Genomic DNA, 13,120 nt, shown 5'->3' on the forward strand with positions numbered 1-13,120 from the left:
ATTATAAAAAGTTTTATTTTTTTATTTTACTTCTTAATTTTTTCCAAGACAATAAAATATCTGTTAGCAGCATTGTTACAGTTGTAGGATAAACTGTTAATGTTAATTCTACTGACTTATGGGCTACGTTCAGAACAGAGCCAAAATTAATAATATTGAAATATATGTATAAAAAATCTGTGGACAAAAATGGCTGAAACCAAAATGCGTCCTTCAGTTACGTCTCATTATAAGTAAAAATTGAAAGTTATCAGATGATGCTTTTATTGAATTGTAATAAATGTATTTAAAAAATTCTCGTTACAGATTTTCCTTATAAAATACAATGCGTGGGATACATAAAAAAATTGGTTGTCTGTAAAGTCGGTTTACGGACGATAGTTTAACGTGACAACGTCATAACAAAACATTGATGAAATGATTGCATACTTTTATGAATAAGATTAAATAATTTTTAGTTTAATAATAAAAGAATAAATACTTGAAATTATACTAGTAATCAGATTTTTAAAATGCAAGAATAATTAACCTTTATTGCCGAAATTGTTGTTGTAATAAGCAATGAAAACCACATTAACTTTTCACTTCACTTTATAACCAGTCGACGAAACAGTTCACGTGTAGATGTAAGTTGTGTGCTGCCGCTGTCTTTCTTCTCCTCGGACGCATATGCCAATCGAGTGGAAGAGAGATAGATGCGGCGCAAGCGTGCAATGAGCGTAAAGGGACACAGCGTAACGGAACAATGTGCGTAACGGGACACTTTTTCGTACGTGCAGCCGGCGTTCAACGATTTATTAGACGCTGTCACGTCAAAAAATCATTAAATTATAAAGTAGTTGTAAACCATTTGGAGCTGTATGGTGTATGTCCGGCAACAGAGCACGCCGAGACAAGGAGAGAGATGGTAGCAGAAGTCGTGTATTGGAAAGAGTACACGCTGCCAACAGAGGTTTGAGGCGGCACGCTGCAGTTTCTCTAGTTTGAAACAGCAACAGACAGACGTTGCTCAGCGACACGATCCTAATTGCCCGCACGAGTAGGAACTCACGGTTCGCTGCGCCAGCTCGCCCGACTCTTATCGACACGAGCCGTCCGTCAACTCGTACACTCCAGGGTCAGGCACGTGACTAGACTAGAACAACCCCCCCCCCCCATCCCCTTTTCCCACGGGCAAGAACTCATCTTGGCGACCGCTTTTTCTTTTCTCAAACCAACCAAACCAACACCTTTCCCGACAACACCTCACATCGCCACCACGTATTAATTCCACTACACTATTCCGAATATGTTTGAGATTTACCTTAGATGGTAAATAAATATATTTATTTACAGTAATTTCATTTTTTAAAAAACATCTCAAGCTGGATAGTATGCGAAAAATACCAGTTTTTTTTAAAATATTCAAAATATTTTTTTAAATGTTCTAACAACTACAATATATTCAAGAAAATATCTATAGTAAAATCAAATGCGGTTTTCGGGGCACAAACCCCGTCTACCCCTCTCTAGTTATGCCCCTGACCTGGGGTAAGTGAACCAAGGACCAGTGTAGCGGAGCAGAGCTGTTGTCCACACGGGCTCGCTCTTAAAAAAGAGTTAGTTTTCCTTTGATATCATTTAGTCCAGTCGTAAGTATTAACTTTCGTAGAGCAAGGTGGCTTTTAAGTGGGTTAAATGGGTTAAATGTAGTACGGCTTTAAATGAGTAGGAACACTTTGCATCAGAAGCAAAAAAAAAAAAGACTTGTACATCATTCTATAAAGAATGAGTTCGACCGAAAAACATTGGCTGCAGATTAGCTACAAAAAAAAAGAAGAAAGAAAACTAAGTAAAAACTTATACGACCTATGGTTTGGAGTGCTTCTAAGTCTGGTATACGTCTTTTAATTTTAAGATGAACAATTGGTTTGTTGCAAATAATATATATATTTTTTTTAATTTGGAACCCTAAGAGTTTGGATAAAGTTTCATTGAACAATGTAAAACATCTACCGCAAACATTGTCGCTGTCGTAAATTGGGTTCTTTAAATAGCTGGGCTTAACATAAATTAAATCTTTATATATTTTTCGTTGCCCCCAACTATTTAAAAATAATCATTTTACATCAATGACAAGTTTTTCGGTTGTGAAAAATTGTTCAACTGAAATTCATTCAGCTGCTCAGTGTTTTATTTACAAAATAATTTCTCTATTATCTACGAAATAAAAACGTTTTTCAGATACAACTTTAAAGGTGAGTACCAGTCTCGAGAAGCACTTTAGACCACAATTATTGTTGGTTTCTAACTTATTTCTGCGTGATGAACCTAGGGCCGAAGTCAGGGTTGCCATAGACGTATACTTTAAATATTGGTTCTAGGAAAAAAAAATTGTAGAAATTGTAGGAATTCTAATCCCATACAACTTTGTTTATGTACATTTAGGATCTAAAGTTAATAATAAACGAGATGATTCGATAACCACATGTCGCCACTTTGCAACGTTTCTCCCTTCTTGGTTAGAAAAGTACTGATCGAACGATAAAAATTGTAAAGAATAAAATGTAGGGAATAAAATTCACAACTATATGAGTCCTAACCATTTTATTAAAAAGTTGAAAATGGCCGAGATATTAAGCAAAATAAATTCCCCCCCCCCCCCTTTTAAATTTAAAATGGCGGCTAACGCATCGGGCGAATTTGGTCACCATTTTGAATTTAGATTACCACTGACCCCCCTTCTCCTAAAGGGCGGTGCAATAAAAGTTTTGCCCAGAATTTTCGGAGGGTTAAATGATAACCCGACTTGGCTATCAGTATGTGTTTTTCGCGAGATGATTAATAGCTGAATAGTAAAATACTGTAGCATAGTCTGTGTTTCATGATTGGTTATGTTTCTTTCAGGTGCATGTCTACGGAGAAAAATACTTTTTGTACATTTACAAAAAGATATATTTGGCAAGCGGTTGCCATAAAATAGTTTTTAATACTCAATAAATATATTGTAAGTTTGCACAACACATGGGTATGGTTAGTTTTGCATATAATAATTACGTTTTTTGAGATAATACTGAGTATTTCTTAGGAATATTGGCGCATAATTTTATATGTTAATTGAATTTTCACTCAAGCATAATTTTTTTAACCCATGAAAAATATAGAATAGAATATTCAACTATTAGACTTTATTAAGTTCTATCATGCTTACTACTGTGCGCGGTTAATACTGGAAAGCTATTCAGGGAACAGTTTACAAAATATAATTGTAACTATTGGAGGTACTGGGACAACACAAAGCATGAATATCCGGGTGAGAATCCGAACCCAGTGTTACTGAGAACACTATTTTGCAGTGACACGGTTGTTTTCATGTGTATGTACAGATTAAAAAAATTTCTGTAATTTTACATGAACGTTTCTGCTCCATTCTCCTACTACCATTAACATGGCGGCTGCTGGAACCAACAAGCCAAGCAACTCCAGACAATGGCCGCAAAATATCCACTTCTCCGGTCGCAACACTCTTAGAAATTTTCACCTTAATTTTACCAAAGAACATTGGTTACAAATCTTCGTAATAGTACGGGTTTTGTATTCATTTAATTTGAACGTGATTAAACAATAGCAATAATGTCAAAAACATTTTACGTCCAAGCAAACACATCCACCCCCCCCCCCCTTTTTTTTTAAATCTCCCGCGTGTGTGTTTGCCTTGTCTACAATGTGACACGTAACTCGGAAGTCGATACTCGGCGTAGTTTCTACGAAGATACGAATAATTGAGATTACGAAGAACTTTTAGTTTGTTCAGGGTTAGTTATTCGTTTGAAGATGCCGTCAACCCGCTGTGGTTCGCAGCGGTGAAGAGGCGGCCACCACAGACGTTGATGGAGGAGGCGGCCCGAGGTGCCCGTGTGGAACACAATGGTGTATACCATTTGTCCGAGTGTCCACTTCTCCGAATGACCACTTGTCCGAGCTCCTTTTGTCCGAGGGACCACTTGTCCGAGCGGCCAACTCTCCGAGCTCTGAGGGGCGGACGGTGTCTCCCACCCGCTCGACCTTGCTCCGCCCCTGCCTCCTCCTTGACAGCCAATCCCAGCACGGCCGATAGGCCGCCAATCAGCAATACACTGGGAAGTGGCTACCGACACCGAGTCCATCAGCCGCCCGGCCCGACAGCTGTTCCCACGGACCGGCGAGCCCCCAAGCTAACCCTGCCGCCGGGCTGTTGGGGGAGGCAGGGGAACAAACCGGAGCAACTTCTCGCCCCGCTACGCGCCGCTGAACCGGCTCAACCCGAGAAAAAAAATACCAGGGACCCCGAATATATATATATATATATATATATATATATATATATATATATATATAAAGAATGTTTATTATTTATTATTTGTTTAGACATTTTTAATTCTTATTTTTCTTGCAGCTAAGATAACTTCTGATGTAAATAATGTATTATTGTTATTTCATTGATAATAATTAATTTAAAATTGACAAATTTAGCTATTATAATCTTTTAAGTGTCTTTTGTGATGTGTTTATGTTTGTGTTTACCCATTTTTATTGTTGTGTTTATCATTGTGTTTTGTGTATGTTATTGTTATTTCTTTATGTAATATTTGTTAAGTGCCCACCTGTTAAAGGCTTTGACTGTTGGTAGACACTCAAATAATAATAATAAAATAAAAATAATAAATATTTATTACTAAAATCTACATTTGGTTTTCTTTCGATTCCTTTTCATTTTAATTCACTTTATTTCATTAACATTCTAGAAACTTCTGGAAATGATTCTATATCGCGAATTCATCTCACGATATGCCTAAACTAAAAAAAAAAGTGATTTTGTGCTGATTCTGCTATCATTTCACAATTCATTCCGAGGGCTTTGACCCGGCAAGAAAACCTCAACCACAGAACTATCGATTCGCAGATTCCCAATGGCGTACGTAGTCATATTAACCAGTTAAAAAAAATAACGAATATATAGTTCAGTTAATGGCTACGGAATATGCATGTAAATAATAAAATAAGTAGCCTTCTCCACGAATACCTATTAGGACACAATTATAAGCAGTAGTACATACATAATACAAGGACCTAACCCTAGTAAGTTTTATTTTAAAACTTCACGTTTTTGAAAAAAAAGCACTTGAAGGTCATCAGATACCTAGTTAATAATGAGTATTAAAGCATCATCTTTTGAAACTTTTCTGGGGGAGGAACACTGGACTAGACAAAGTGTTGGATAAAGTTTAGTATTAAAACAATAAAGTGTAACGGATTTTATAGTATACATATTAAAAAAAGTAATAATTATTATTATTTACTTTCAACCCTTGCAATAATGGTTGGTTTCATAAAAATTAATTTTAACAAAGTTTTAGACAATATTCAGAAATTTAAACAAAAATAAGAATGGATTCAATAGTGTACATGGCAGGAAGTTTTGAATAAAAATTATAAGATATACAACAAAAAAAATAAACGGATTTGATTGAATGCTTACTAAGGTAGTTATGAATTTATGTTTGTATTTTAACCCCTCTTTATCCACCCAATGCATATTTGGGTGTATCAGAAATTGTTTGAAACAATTTTTTTAGATAATATTTGTAGGGTTTACAAACAATTTTAAATGATTACATAGAGTGCTTACTAAAGAGTTATGAATTTTTTGTCATTCAACCCCTGCAGTATTGGTTGGTCTTACAAAAATATTTTTTAGAAGAAAGTTGTAGATATTAATTTATGATTTAAAAAATAATTAGATCGGATTTATTAGTGTACTAGGTACGTAAATTATGATTTTTTTTTTTAATTTACGCCTATGTTTTTTCAACCCCTTGCAGCAATGGTTTGTCTTATCAAAATTGTTTCAGACATAGGTTTGATATAAAAATTACAATATTTCCAAATAATTTTAACTGATTCGATGGTGTGCCTACGAAGTCCTCCAAGCCTTTATTCTTTCCATTCCTTGCAGTTTGGTTGGTCGTATCAAAAATTATTTAAACACAAGTTTTTAGTATATCTCCTACAAGTTATAATACGTTCAAACGGATGTGATATGTGTCATATTGTAGGAGCTATAGCGATGTTTCTGTTTTTTTTAAAAAAAAAAAAAAACCTTCCTAATTTCTACTCCTTTGTAACAATATTTCCCGTCAACGAACTCGACCGAGATTTTCCATTACTATATTTTATGTATCAGTTTGGAAGTAATTTACAAAAAATTACGGTAGTTATCGTGTCCATAAAAATGTTATATATAGCCTATATAAACTTTTGAGCTGACGATGGTTTTGGGATCTGTGGACCTTGAAACGAAAAACTATATAAAAATTTTCTGGAAGTTGCACCATGGTAACGGCTACAATATCACTTCACTACTTAAGTGGGTGATTGTACCAATGATAATTCGAAATTAAAAAAAAATAAATAAACAATTTATTTTAAGTATTTATTGTTAAATCTGAAACCATCCGCATGTGATGTAAGCAGAGACTGGCCTTATCTCCTCACAGTTTCCTCCAAACTGCACATATCATCCTCAGTCTCGCTGTCTGAACCACGCCCGACATTTCCAGAGACGGGGAAGGTTACGGAACTCATTCGGCGGCCGAGGATATAATGAGTTCCCCAGGCGCCGGACCCGTGGTGGAAGGGAGGCGAAGAGTGTTCCCAGCTGTCGCGAGACTCCGCTTCATCTGCCGCTGGCGCGCCGCAGGTGCCCACGACACAGTCTCTGTTTCACTCTCAGTGAATGGCGAACACCGCTGCCAGACCCTTACTGCCCGGCTCCGTCAACATTCAAAAAATTGGTTGTCTGTAAAGTCTGTTTACGGACGATAGTTTAACGTGACAACGTCATAACAAAACATTGATGAAATGATTGCATACTTTTATGAATAAAATTGAATCAATTTTTATTGAATTATCACTATTTTGTATGGATATAAAGGAGTGAAATGAAATCTACAATTTAATAATTGATAAATTTGCTTTTATTTGCACTCATTAATTCAAATATGTTTATTACTTTAACGAAGAGATTATTATGCTAGCTTGTGAACTTCTCATTGTTGAGCAAAGATAGAGTTCTAGTCTAAGCCAGAATCAGTTTTTGAATTTGTTGTGTTTTTTTTATTAATTTTTTTATTAATTTTTTTCTGTAATTTTATGATAACAAAGAAAACTTGTGGCGGTTTTCTCCGTGTGCTCCTGAATATTCTTGTCAATATTTTTATGGTTTTATCCGTGTGCTCCTGATTATACTTGACAATATTTTGATGTTTTTCTGCAAGTGCTTCTGGTTACAGATGAGCAATTGATCTCTTCATGAAGGATTTTTTTTTATTTAATGAGTCATGTTAATTTATTTAAGGTTATATTTAATTAATGAATTTCTGCTACTTAATCAACACTTGTAATATTTTTATCAGGAGGAAATTAAAAAAAATATCATTTCTCAGTCAAATAATAATAATCTCTGCGAAATCTAAGAAGCACTAACAGGAAGGACAGACTTCCTTCTCCTTGGAGTCTAGCGAAGCCATCCTTCTTTTGCGATCGTTAGTGAGCATCCCGCATCCCGTATAAAAGAACTAAATATTATTTACCTGCAAGCAACATGTGGCGACATCTGTTGTTGAAAAGCAGAACTACATGCATAAAGTACTTTTGCATGAGATATATTAGTTCTCGCTGATGAAATATGAAAAAAATTCTATTTAAGTAATGGATCTAATTTAAAACACTCAATTGGTATCTGGCATTAGTCTCAGTAACTAATATGAATTCCGATTTGGGATCTGGCGCTGTATCGAAAGAACATAGGTGTAAGTTTTGCAGCAAAGAGTTTATCTTGAGAAAGAATAAAAGACAACACGAGAAGAATGACTGTGTTAAAAATCCACTGCGCAATATGATAAGTTGTGTTCGATGTAGCAAGTCGTTTACGCGGAGAGCCTAAAAAGACATGGCAGAACTTGTAACGCCAAGCCTGCGTACAAGCTAGAGGACAACTATGAATCTACTAGACTAAGGAAGAGTGATCTGCATTACGACAATAATTTTCTTGGCTCTTCCGATCTCGACAAAGAACTTAAATTGAAGGAGGTTGATGATTTACGGAAGAATGAAGACAATGGAAGAATCCTTAACGTGAAAAGTGAGAATAGATTCCAGCCGAATTCAAGTAGATCTTTCCTACTTTGTAAAAATGATGGACTCCTAAAAAGGAAGCATGAAGACGATGAAGACACTTCAACATCATCAACATCGAATTATTACGGTAAATTGGGTGGAGACGATTCCTTCTACGGTGATTGTTACAGTGACTCTGAGGCTGTTGACAAAGACATAGACTATGATGAAGCACCTAGAGCTGACAAGATCGAAGAATGTGGCGGTGTCCTGAGACCGAAACGATGGAAACGACGTGATATATTAAATAAATCTGATCAAGCTTGTGATGATCACCTTTCTCAAAAATGAAAGTTATCCTGAGGTTGGTGGTAAAACGGAAGACACCAGAGATCATAATATTTATTATAAACGTGCAAGGAAGATGGTGGTAGAAGAGAATGATTACACATCATGGAAAGATCCAAACATATTGGTTGACCGGCTAAGACTTCTACATGATTCGACTTGTGCAGGAAACTATACGTGCATCAAAGAAATATCTTTCATACTCAAGGAACTGAGGAAAGCTGGCTACATACAATAATGGCTTGTTTTACTTGCATTTGTATAATGTAAAGAAATAAAATAAATAATTTAAATTATTAGAATCTAATGCTTTTATTTCTTGTATTCTGATTTCTAACTAAGACTTGGATCTCGTAACTTGTGCTTCCTTTTTGCCTTTTTTGTTGTTGATGGAGCTTCCAAATGTGCTTCCTTATTCGATGGTGCTTCCAAAATGTGCTGCCTTTATGATGGTGCATCCAAAATGTGCTGCCTTTTCGTTGTCGGTGCTTCCAAATGTGCTGCCTTTTCGTAGTCGGTGCTTCCAAATGTGCTGCCTTTTCGTTGTCGGTGCTTCCAAATGTGCTGCCTTTTCGTTGTCGGTGCTTCCAAATGTGCTGCCTTTTCGTTGTCGGTGCTTCCAAATGTGCTGCCTTTTCGTTGTCGGTGCTTCCAAATGTGCTGCCTTTTCGTTGTCGGTGCTTCCAAATGTGCTGCCTTTTCGTTGACGGTGCTTACAAATGTGCTGCCTTTTCGTTGATGGTCCTTCTATTTTTAATGTTGTTTTGACTCTAGTATTATTGTAGATGGTTCTTGATTTGACTGGCGTATTATTCCATACGGTGCATGTATATAAGCGAGTCCTAGACAGCAGGACGCTCAGTTTGTTACTGACGTCGGCGGTGTAAGGATCACCTAGTTTGTTTAATCTGGTGCATAAATCGCGTAATTACCTGTTCTTGCGAACTCGATGGCATCTTTACCGACTTTAACGTCGAACTCGGAGGTTGTACCATCGTCTACGGGAACCTTTACGACAGCTACGACGGAGAAGGTGCAGATCCCGTTGGCAACGACGACGACGTCAACATTGGAGGATATTTCAACAGATGTGATACCACCATCATCCGAAGTTTCATCATCAGCAATGGATACTTCCACTAATGAAGAGCGTACATTGCGTCAGTGCAAATACTGTGACGCATCATTTACTATCACCTCAAATGCTCGCAGACATGAAAGAAGCAGTTGTTCTAATAATGTTAAAAGAATACAATTTCAGTGCAATAAGTGCAATAAACTAATTTCACGTCTTGATAGCTTACATCTTCATTATAAAAAATGCTCCGAGAAGTTAAGTGCGAGTATAATGAACATGGTTATTGTTTTGACTCATGTGTTGTACCAGCTGATGAGACTATATAAGTGAGACCCTGGTGATATGAACTTCAGTCCGTCTCTGACTGCGGTGATGAATGGATCGGATAGTTAGACTTGTATAACATAATAGACCGGTATCTAGCTATTCTTGAGAACTCGATGGCATCATTACCACTATCTACACCAACCTGGATCGAACGTCTACCATCATCAGTGCAGAGCACGATGACAACGATGTCTACAGCTACACCTGCTCTCTCAGCACAGCAGGAGATTTCGACGCGTGCAACATCTTCTGCAGAGCAGACGTCAACGGCTTCAGAAGTTAACATGTCAGCAGTGTTACAATGGTTGTCAACAATTCCAGTGCCATTGATGAAGGAAGGAGCATCCAGCGGTGTTCCATCACCCGACTGCACGTACTGTGAGAAGATCAAAAACTTGGAATTACGGGATCATGTAATACACGATTGTAGTAATAATTCTGAACGCATTAAATATCAGTGCAACAGGTGTTTAAGCAAGTTTGTACAATATGGAAGATTAAAACGGCACCTCAGGAGTTGTGATAGACTGGCTGTACATTCATCGGAATCAAGCTGTATATTTTGTAACAAAACATTGGCAAATATTCAAAGTGCACAACGACACGAAAAATATCACTGTCCTTTTAATGAAGTCGATAATTCGTCTTTGTGTGAAAATTGTGGTGTACCAATATGTCGACCTGGTAAACTGAATAGACATTTACGAACATGTAAAAGACTTACTTCATCCATTAAGAAGACTGTTTGAATCAAGGAATCCACAAAACTTTATTACTTTGACTGTGTATTTTTTTTGTACTTGTAGTAGTGTAGTACTTTTGTAATAAAAGTTTTTTTAAAAGAACTTGTGGTGTTTTTTATTTTCTGAAACCTGCCACTTTAGTGGTACTTTTTTAAAATATTAAAGTTGTTTTGTATCGGCCAGGGATCGAACCAAGGACCTAAGTCGATCTAATCAATCAGTATATAGATAAAAAATTTATTTAATGAATTTTGAACTTTTTCCCGAATCTCTAGCATTAAAATTACGCATTTCCAATATGGTGGTCTTGATGTCTGATAGCATGATGGTCGTAGAGGATTTAGAGTCTCTTTACGAATGTTGAACATGGTTTATTGAAATTATTATTTTTTACATAAAATTAAACATTATTGCATTGATCGGGAATCGAACCGAGGACGGGAATCGATCGAATGAATATGTAAATTAATGAGTGATTTATTTAATGAATTTTGGAATTTTTCTTGTATCTCTAGCATTATAATTATGGATTTTCAAGATGGCGGCCAAATTTCAAGATGGCGGGTGTCACAGCAATAATAATAAATGATTACTGCACTCTAGCGGATAAGAATTAAACTAACATGTCATCAGCGCACTCTCGCCGACGGTACAATGATGATGGCTTCCAGCATCGAAGACTAGGTGACGATATATATATGCTTTGAAAAAAAAAGTGGTGGGAGTCAGTATGCCAGCAGCCACCGTGGGGGGAAGGATCAGTCGTCATTTTTATTTTTTTGCCCTCACCGGGTTCGAACCGAGGACTCCGAGCTCCGTGTCGTAAATGTTTGTTTTTTATTATATTTTATTATTTTTTTATTATTTTTTTTTTATAAATTTTAAAATTTTTTTTCGTTAAAATCGGATAATAAATAAAAAAGTTAAAGATGGCGACCGTAACGGAAACTGTAATGGTGACGTCATATTTAAAAATGGCGGTCATAATCCTAGATGACGTCAGAGGCTTATAAGCGGCTATCTCTTAGGAGTTTTAAGCCTCTTTTAGGACTTTCTAGTCGCTGGGATTTTTAAGGACTAAAAACGGGAATTTTTCCCTCGAAACGGGAAATTTTTCCCTCAAAAACGGGAATTTTCAATTTATCAACATTTTTGAGATTTTTTGGCGGAATTTTTTTCCACAAAAATGTAAATTTTGGCGATTTTTGAGAAATTTTTGGGCAAATTTTGCCCAATTTTGGCGAATTTTGAGGGTCAAAGGTCAATGTTTTACTTGTCCCGTTACGCTGTGTCCCGTTACGCTCATCCAAGATGGCCGCCGCGACGTCACTATCCAATATGGCGGACACCGGCTCTCGGCTCCACACCCTGAACCCTGTCCCAGAAAATACTATTCTATACTACTGACACTTTTTCGTGCGTGCAGCCGGCGTTCATCGATTTATTAGACGTTGTCACTTCAAAAATCTATTTTGCATACCTCCGTTAATGATGATAAGTTTTAATATAAGTATATATTTTTATTATATACCATTTCTTGATTTTTCCTAAGACCATAAAATAGTATGTAATGACGGTATCATTATAGTTGTAGTCATTCTGACAAAAAAAGTATTTAAATGCTAAAAACAATCTGTTCGTAACAGTCAGTCACTATTAAGAACAAGGCATTACATGAAAGTTTATACAATGCTGAGAAGAGCCAAATTTCTGCGAGTTTTCTCTATGACACACAGTTCAAACCAGCAATGACGTAGGTCCAAAATAATAATTAAAATCAATCTTCCCCCTTGCAATCATCATTCAAAGAGAGTGTGTGTATATGTGTATATGTAGATATATATATATATATATATATATATATATATATATATATATATATATACATATATGCGAATGTAACAAATGTTCATGTAAAATTACAGATATTTATAAAATTCTACATTTTCATTAAAACAACTGTGCCACTACAAAATAGTGTTCGCAGTAATATTGGGCTCGGATTCTTACCCGGGCATTTAAGCTTTGTTTTTCCCCAGTAACTCCAATAGTTAAAAGTTATTTGCAAAATCGTTCCGTGAACAGCTCTCCAGTATTATCTGCGCACAATAAAAATCACGATACAACAAAGTTAAGTCAAATTGTTGAATATTAGATTATATTTCCCGTGGTTTTAAAAATACTATGTGCCAATTTCCTTAAGAAATACTAGTGTTATCTCGAAGAAAGTATTTCATACATGCAAAAATTAACCATAGCCATGTGTTGTAGGAAGTTAGAATATCTTTTTTTCAGTATTTATATATATATTTTTTTTGGAAAAGCACAGAATACGTCTTTAAAATTGCTTCCATAGTGGGAGGCAATTCAAAAAACGAATGGTAACAAAGTCGGGGGATGCAGCTACATATCTATCATCTCCATCCAAAATTTAATTACACCACTGGATAGCTAAAGGATCAAAGAATTCGTTACGCTAAGTTTTTAC

At 36.1% G+C, this 13,120-nt stretch overlaps 1 protein-coding gene across 1 annotated transcript in view; it reads right to left on the reverse strand.

Annotated features, from left to right (window-relative positions):
• The window catches only part of LOC134532001 (protocadherin Fat 4), a 153,318-nt gene that overhangs the window by 85,443 nt on the left and 54,755 nt on the right, over positions 1-13,120 (reverse strand). The gene's annotated exons all lie outside the window — the stretch shown is intronic.

Source organism: Bacillus rossius, chromosome 5 (genome assembly GCF_032445375.1).
Source record: "Bacillus rossius redtenbacheri isolate Brsri chromosome 5, Brsri_v3, whole genome shotgun sequence".
Classification (NCBI taxonomy): domain Eukaryota; kingdom Metazoa; phylum Arthropoda; class Insecta; order Phasmatodea; family Bacillidae; genus Bacillus; species Bacillus rossius.